General features: G+C 39.4%; 1 long non-coding RNA gene across 1 annotated transcript; it reads right to left on the bottom strand.

Moving 5' to 3' along the window:
- Window positions 1–5882: 5882 nt before the first annotated feature.
- LOC115789840 (uncharacterized) lies at window positions 5883–7612 on the bottom strand. Its single transcript, XR_004020728.1, has 3 exons — window positions 7372–7612; window positions 6203–6259; window positions 5883–6005 (listed from the first exon to the last, which is right to left on the bottom strand). It is a non-coding gene; the product is annotated as an uncharacterized LOC115789840 (long non-coding RNA).
- Between the last annotated feature and the right edge of the window lie 1368 nt (window positions 7613–8980).

Genomic DNA, 8980 nt, shown 5'->3' with positions numbered 1-8980 from the left:
TGGTGTTGTCCCACCTCCTCCTGTCCCTGGTTGTCTTGGCCTTGTATTCTAGCTCTGTCACGTTTCTGTTGCCCTTCTTTCTCTCCTTCCACCTCATCTTCACCGTTTACCTTGCTCAGGTGTTCATTTTCTATTTCTCTCACCTTTCTCTTTGGTGAGAAAAAACTCTGTATGCTACCTTTCCTCTTCATTTCTGTAAGATTGAATGTTTTCATTGACAAACGTTGAATCAGTATTAGCTTTTATAGCCTACTTTACACAGAACTAACATCAGACCTAGCTAACATTATGTATAGTTAGCAAAATAACATTATTCAGCCTGATTTTTATCATCTCAAAATCAGCATAGCGACTATACTAGCACTGTGCTTTCATTATAATTTCATTTCTTGATATAGTTAATCGGTTTTTACCTCTTTCATCCTGTGTCGCCTTTCCTTGCGACTTCTAGCTCGCGCCACTCAGTTTTCCAAACAAATCTGTCTCTTGCAGCTCTGACGTAATTTCGTGGTGCGTTTCTTGCAGTCGGACATTGGAGATTCAAGCTCGTAAATGTCAAATTGGCCGTAACTTTTCTTTTAATTCGTTGCTGCCAACTGGGGTGGCAACAGGGGTGGCAAGGCTTTCTTTTAGGGTGGCATTTGCCACCCTATGCCACCCCGGTAGATCCGCCCCTGCATGTAGTGCAGTCAGTCAAAATCTAAAGTCAAGCGAGTCTGAAATGTTGTGGTAAATTCTCGAGTCAGAGGTCATACTCACACACATCCCTTTTTGACTTTACACAGAGCTCGCAGCAAAATTGTTAGCTGTGGTCAAATAACTGAAATCAGGACGTGTCCCTCTTTAGACCTCATGTCAAGAAAAACCAATAATTAGTATTACATGAGACAATTAACACATTATACTCCTGTGGCCTCCCAATGATAAATAATCAAAACAGATAGAGTCAGACTACTGAAAATGCTAAGACTGGAATTGAAACATTGCAATCAGTTTTTTTTCCTTTCTTGAGTTCATTGACCCCGACCACTAAAGAGTTTTGGTTCTTCACTGAGACCTGTGACTGGTCGCACCTGTTGTTAACGGCCCCCACGTCGGAAACCACACCTGTTGTTGACAGTTCCCCCGGTCTCAGCCTTGTACACAAAAGGTCAAGAACTCACAGTTCACCTGTTTGTCAGATGTTGGGCCTTCTTATTGAGTGACAGCAGTCTTCAAAGCTGTCAGTTTGTTCAGGAGAGCTTTGCATGAGCTTGAACACCTTGAACTGCACCAGAGTTTCTTTATTGATAACACAATGTAACAATTTAAAATAAAAAATTTTGTTCCCAGTTGTTAAGTGTGTTTTCCTAATTGTTTGTGCCTTAAATGAACAGAAAAAAGTTATTATTCCCTGTAAACATTGCTTTTGTGGTCAGCACAATGATATTTTGAAATTTATCTATTTTTAAGGATATTCGCGATATTTCAAGAGACTTCAAGAAGCTTCTGGAATTGTGAGAACTATCAAGAAGTTTCTAGAACTGTCCAGAATTATGTAGAACTTTCTGGGACTGTACAGAATTGTACGTAGCTTGTACGTACACTTGTACGTACACTTCACCCCACACCCATTACAGGAGGAGCTTAGGAAGGACCACTACTTTCAAATGTATATATTGTGTGTTATTCTGGTACCAGGTGATCAGTCTTGCTCCGCTGAATCCTCAGTACACTCTTGTACTTTGATACTGCATAGAATAAAGATTGACCATTTTTATCAAGTTTGGAGAGACGTCCTTTTTCGTTACAGTACACAGCAACTCAGTCAATTTAGATGGCATCAAGAGGTTGCATACATCCAGCAGACGCATTTTGCTACGTATGTGGCCAATTTATAAAGACAAGAGCGAAAAAGTACTCTGTGAAAGCATCTGCTAAGATGTGTGAGGCCTACAAAGCATACTTCGGCATGCCTGTTGGTGACCAAGACAAACCATGGGCTCCTCATTTCTCATGTGAGCACTGCAAGAAAACTCTTGAAGGTAAGTGGATAAATGCTACTCTCTTAAATAGCAGATTTTAATTTTAATTTTGCAAAATTCTGAAATCAGTTATAGTTTAAAAGAGCTTTAATTAACACCTTTTCACAAATTTCAATGTTGTAGTTAAATATATCAAACAATACAATATATACGGATGTATTGTATTGTTTGATATATAACACAGATTTCAAATTGTGTTAATATCGTACATATCACTAGTCATTAGTGTGAAATAGGCCTAAATCAAATTCTCAATCCAAATCTTATTTTGTTTGCTTATAGGTTGGTACAGGGGAGAGAAGAGAGCCATGCATTTTGCTATCCCAAGAATTTGGCGTGAACCGACTGATCACTCAACAAATTGCTACTTCTGCATGGTGGACCCTTCCAAACGTCGCACTGGCAAAAATGCACTGCCTGTAACGTATCCTGACATTCCTTCATCTATCGCCCCAGTACCACACTGCCCTGAACTTCCTGTACCAACTCCTCCAGACAGAGCTCAACCACCTTCAGGAAAAAAGCAGCAGGTCAGACACTGAGGAAGACGCTGGAGATCCTGATATCTCTTCATATGCAGCTGAGGAGCGGAAGCCATACTACCCTAACCAAAAAGACCTCAACGATCTGATCAGAGACCTTGGTCTCACCAAGTCCAGTGCTGAGCTTCTTACCTCAAGGCTCAAGCAATGGAACTTAATAGATGAAAGCGTCCAAGTCACAGATCAGAGGAAGCGTCACCAAGTTTTTTCCAGCTTCTTCAGTCATCAAGATGGACTGTGCTTCTGCAACAATGTGGCCGGTCTATTCGAGGCTATAGGTATCACCTGTAACCCGAAGGAGTGGCGCCTCTTCATAGACAGTTCATGCAAGAGCCTCAAAGCCGTGCTGCTTCACAATGGGAACAAGTATCCGTCTCTTCCTGTAGCTCACTCGGTGCACCTGAAAGAGGAATATACCAGTGTCAAGATGTTGCTAGGTGCCTTGAAGTATGATGAGTACGGCTGGGAAGTTATCGGAGATTTCAAAATGGTGTCATTCCTGATGGGCCTCCAAGGGGGTTTTACAAAGTATCCTTGCTTTATTTGCCTTTGGGACAGCCGGGATACTGAAGCGCACTACCACAGGCAGGACTGGCCTCAGCGGACAGAGTTCTCTGTGGGGAAGAACAACGTAAAGTGGGAGCCACTGGTGGACCCACGCAAGGTGCTGATGCCACCACTACACATCAAGTTGGGGCTCATAAAACAATTTGTCAGGGCTCTAGATAAGGAGTCGAGAGCTTTCAATTACCTCCAAGATCTTTTCCCTAAGCTGTCTGAAGCAAAAATCAAAGCTGGTGTCTTCGTCGGACCACAAATCAAGAAGATCATAGAGTGCAGTGAATTTCCCACGAAGCTGAATAGGAAGGAGAGAGCGGCTTGGAACAGTTTCGTCGCAGTGGTTCACGGCTTCCTAGGCAATCATAAAGATGAAAACTATGCACAACTGGTTCAGACTCTGATAAAGAACTATGCTGCAATGGGCTGCAGGATGTCACTCAAAATCCATATCCTTGATGCTCATCTTGATAAGTTCAAAGAGAACATGGGAGCTTATTCAGAGGAGCAAGGCGAGCGCTTTCACCAGGACATTATGAACTTTGAACGCCGTTACCAAGGACAATATAATGAAAACATGATGGGTGACTATATTTGGGGATTGATTCGTGAAACTGATTTGCAGTATAGTCGTAAATCTCGGAAAACCACACACTTCTGAACAGTTTTTGTAATCTGTGTAAATTTGCAATGCATATAGTGTTCTTAGTCTGACTGTATGAATGAGAAGATGCAAAATTGACTGTTTCTATAGTGAAAATGCATAGCTTTCGTTGCCGTGGTCACAGAAGCGAAGTTTATGATGAATGTAAGCAATTTTGCATTTGTGTTAGACATAAGCAATTGGAATATAACACTAAAAGGCTGGGAACAAAAATTGTGTTACGTTGTGTAACTGATCAGAGTCCAGTCTCCTGGAACACCACTGATGTTGTTCAGCCTCCTGTTAGAATGAAACAGAGATCTTTGTTAGTCAAGTCTTGATTTTAATTTTCTCCTATTCTATATCCCTCCTTTTGAGACATAATCTTTGTTTATGTCTCAATAATTTAACTTATTTATCTAAAGGGCAAACTGATTTTTTTGTATTATTACCTTTTTGTATTTTTTCTTGATTTAATAACAGTTTGTTCAGAGATTCGAAATGATCTCCGCTCTTCTCTTATAATCACTCTATTATGAATATGCTCAAATGTGCCAAATAAATAAATGGAAATGCCCAAAAGTGTAAATAAGGTACCTTTATCATATATTTTCATAAACAGGTTTTTAGTTCTCCGTGTTTTGCTTTGTAGCAGAGCGGCAGCTCAAGATTTGGCATTTTGTTTTGTGTCTTCAGTTCAGCTGAAGACACAAAATATTCACACGCATGTTTTTTTTCCTCCAATTGTCTATAAAAATGTTTGTCCAAAAGAAAAGCAACAATAACTTACAGGATTTATAAGTGATTTGTCTCTCACTCACACACAGACACACACACTCCGTATGCTAAAACTTTGCAACCATTGCCCCCCCCACCCCTTTTCTTTCTGTCTGAGACACACACACATGCACACAGACACAGATGCACACACATACAGTGACGCTCTGAGTCTCACTCTCACACATGGACTCAGATACACATGCACACACACAGTAACAGACACTTGTTTTCCTTCCTATGTGATCCAGTTTTGGAATTTTTCCTCGATTCCTGACCTTCTGTTTTCAGATGCATAAATCAAGCAAAGAATTTATTTAAACTTCTACTTTACCTAATTACTAAAACTTTGGGACGTCTCCCATTTTTTATGTTTGCTGTAACCTTAATATTTGCCCTTTGGACTTTATACATCTTTAATTTAGTTTTACTGGTTTCTCTGAGGATTTCATCCTTTTTTTTTTTTACTTCAATATCAGTCCACTCGTTCACACACACACACACACACACACACACACACACACACACACACACACACACACACACAGCATTCAAAGGCCTCCTCATTCACATTTTTAGTTGCAACTTTACTAAACTAACAATCTCATGCCAATTTCTTAGTCTATTTTATTCATACAGCACTTTTGTAACAATTTTTATTTTCTGCCAATGTTTACCATGAAAGGATTGCCCGAAATATTGGTTATGTTCAATTTTATCTAAAAGACAGCCACAAGTCTATTAAACAAGCAAGTCATTATTCTTAAGTCTTTAATCCGGCATCATGACTGACATATAGATCAGCTCTAATTAATGATTTGAATGGTTTCAGCACACCACCACTTACAGCACGACTACAGCTATTAGTCTTTCCTATTGATCAAAAACTCTTAATGATGGCATGATTATAATATATTTTAAAGCACACTAAGTCATTTCAACACAGACATGGTCCAAACATGAGCCACTGTTCTTGTTATCTGCATTCATTGAGTAAAAAAAATAATCTCCAACTTTCTCATTTAGCAGAAATATTCTGAAACACATGCACAAACATCTAACCAGCAGGCAGGAATTATAGATGGGTCATTAAGGGGTCTCCAAAGTATCAAAGGTGAGAATTAAGTTAAATTAGTATTCATTTTGTTTGAAATCTTTAATGTTCACATATCAATAATCAAGTATGTCAACCATTATGGGAAGGACAAAATCTTAACTGGCAGCTTATTAATACTTCTGAAAAAAGTCAGATTCTGTCCCTGGTAGCAGTGAAAGAAGAACTAAAGGTAATATGTAATAAGCAAGAAGCATCAGGTAATGAATGTCACAAAGCAAATCTCCTTCACAATTCACTTTTATTTGGCAATAAGTTTAAAGTACAGTGAAGACAAATCAGTCTGATTATTATGCAGTTGTGTCAATACATCACCTGAACTCTGATTGCCTTTCAGCAGTTTAGCCCTGGAACAACAAAGGCAGTATTAGAATCAATTGTTAGATTTAACAGGAGAGATGCACTTTATTTCTGAAAATAAAACCCTCATTTGGAAGCTGTGCTTAATCTCCCCCACACTTATGAATGGGTCAGATGGGTAGTGATTGATATAATCATTGGGAAGGCCATTCAGAGCATGTTCTGGGCATGAAGACATACATACATGCAAGTCACATCCACAGGTAGCTCACTTCACGGGAACTTCTTTTCTGCAGCTGACCTGTCAAAATAAAATTGATTCATTTTCTGTATGTATGTATAAACACTAAAGAAATCACCTGTTTTGCAAGTATCTTTATGATTCTGTGTTATTGCATCTACATTATAATCAATCCAGTACTTTTTGGCCACTTCAAACATAGTACCAGTCAAAAGTTTGGACACACTCACCCATTCGTTTGAATGGGTGAGTGTGTCCAAACTTTTGAATATCTTTCTTGTATTATGGCAAATATCACTTTTTGGCAGACGGGTCAATTCACGTGCAGCGTTTACTTCATATAGGTATGTTACAAAAATTTTCATTTTTTCCAGTTACATCTGAAACTCATGCAGATAGAGCATGGAAAAAATTACATTTTTAAACCAAAACCACATTGATAGCACAAATAATAATTAAGTTACACCCGATTAACTACTCTCTTAGCATGCACTCTTTTACCATTCAAATCAATGAAAACTGTGATCTCAAAGTGCATTACATGCAGAAAAGTTTGCATTTTTGCTCTGACTTTAAATCAATATTTGAATGAAATTTTCAGCAAAGAGGCAGAAGTATGGCAAACAGAAAATGTAAGAGCTGAGAAAACAATTTTATAACAAACAGAATAGTTTAATTTGGCTAAATTAACTGACTATTTTTTTTCATTTGTTGATTGCATTGGCCGAGATGGACTGTCGCTTTGACAATGGACATTTTCCTTACGTTATTAAACTACTTTCTGATCAAGAAAACTTGATGAAACTTTAACAGTTTTAAGTTTAAACATAAAATTACACGTCCATATACTTTAAATTGATGTCCATATGTGCCATCAGTGTTTTGACACGTTAACTTTGGCGAGGTTTTTGAAAATCAGCCGTTCAATATGAAAGACTTGACAGAAAGAAAAAATCGAAAAAGAGGCTGTCCAGAGAGAGCCCCCCTACATTATAGCAAAAAATCACGGAAAATACACATCTTCATTTGATCAGAAACACGGTTTTTGGCAGACCGCTTCAGCGTATTAGCCGCAGCTACAAACAGGTTAGCGCGGACCGTTTTGCTAGGCTATCATGCAGTGATTGTAATATACCTACTTCATATTTACACTAAAACAATAACGAGCTTACCTACTCCAGTGTCTCAGCGCACGTGTGGAGAGCAGTTTAGCTAACGCGCAGTGCCGCACCTGTTCATGAGAGCTAGCTGCCCTTACCGGCTACACTTTAATCCTCAGAAATGTTGCTGCTATTAACACTTTTAAGTACATACAAGCATTCCAGGTACAAAGACTGACTTCCTCTAAGCTCCTCGAGCCACGACAACAACCAGCAACTACGTCGTCCTGCTGCTCCTAATGCTGCTGCTGCTTCTTCTTCGACGGTTATTGGTCAAATGACGAACTGATGCAATGCCGCCACCAAGTGGTTCAGAAAATCTACTGCTAACATTCTGCCACAAAAAAAGTCTAATTGATAATCAGAAAATCGCTTTAGGCTGAATCTGAGCAGAGAGTGTAGCTCTGCACACTTCAGAATTTATCCTGCTATCTTTATTAGCAGTCATATCATCGATATACACCAGTGACTTTGTTCCACTGGCAGACATGCCATAACAATCATAGACATACAATGCCTCCACCTCCAGCATGTTTGGCAGATGATGCAGCATGCTTCAGTTCACGAGCTGTTCCTTTCCTTCTCCAGCAGACTGAAGCCTGAAATGTTTGCTAATGGGGATTACTTACACATATGCTGACCTCATGATCTGAATTTCTATCTGTGCTTAATTTGAGCATCCACCATTCTGTCAGTGTATATGACAGAAAATAAGGAAAATAATTGAACTGGCAGGTCTGCATATGTTGCACAGGTCTCTTCACATGTGTCAATGTGACAAGTTCACACTGAGCACATGCAACAGCCGTGAAAGAGTGTGGAGACACCATGACCAATGTTACAATGCCCACATCTGAACAGAATGGGGTGCCATTGGCAGACATGTCAGCTCTGCTGTTTCTCTGCCAGCGGAACTCCACTGTGCTGACCTCTGAGCACAGGTGTAGGACATCAGGCCCATATGCCACTCACATGCAGTCCATCACAACAATTACCTCCTGACACTTCCTCCAAGATTTTACACTCAGTATAAATACCAAGAGTGGATTAAAGCTCATTTTGTACATTACCTTTGATGTACAGTTATTTCTCCCCTTAAAGTGATCAGATGTAAATGCTTAAATCAAGTATGGAGGAAGCCATGACACACCACAGATATGGGGTTTCAATTCAACTTGATTTATATAGCACATAATTACAAGTTGCCTCAAGATATTTTTAATCTGTAAGGCAAAGACCCCAAAATATTAGAGACCCCAACAATCAGACTATACCCTATAAGTAGCACTTGGCACAGGTGGGAAGGAAGAACTCACTTTTAACAAGAAGAGACTTGGCAGAACCAGGCTCAGGGAGGGGCAGCCATCTGCTGTGATTGACTGGGGGATCAGGCGAAAGAGATACAGTGGTATGCAAAAGTTTGGGCACCCCTGATAATTTTCATGATTTTATTTTATAAATCGTTGGCTGTTCGGATCAGCAATTTCAGTTAAATATATCATATAGCAGATGAACACGGTGATATTTGAGAAGGGAAATTAAATTTATAAGATTTACACAAAGTGTGCAATAATTATTGAAGCAAAATTCAGCAGGTGCATAAGTTTTGGCACCCTTGTCA

The sequence above is a fragment of the Archocentrus centrarchus genome, chromosome 12, assembly GCF_007364275.1.
Source record: "Archocentrus centrarchus isolate MPI-CPG fArcCen1 chromosome 12, fArcCen1, whole genome shotgun sequence".
Classification (NCBI taxonomy): domain Eukaryota; kingdom Metazoa; phylum Chordata; class Actinopteri; order Cichliformes; family Cichlidae; genus Archocentrus; species Archocentrus centrarchus.
This window is presented reverse-complemented; position numbering and strand designations above follow the sequence as displayed.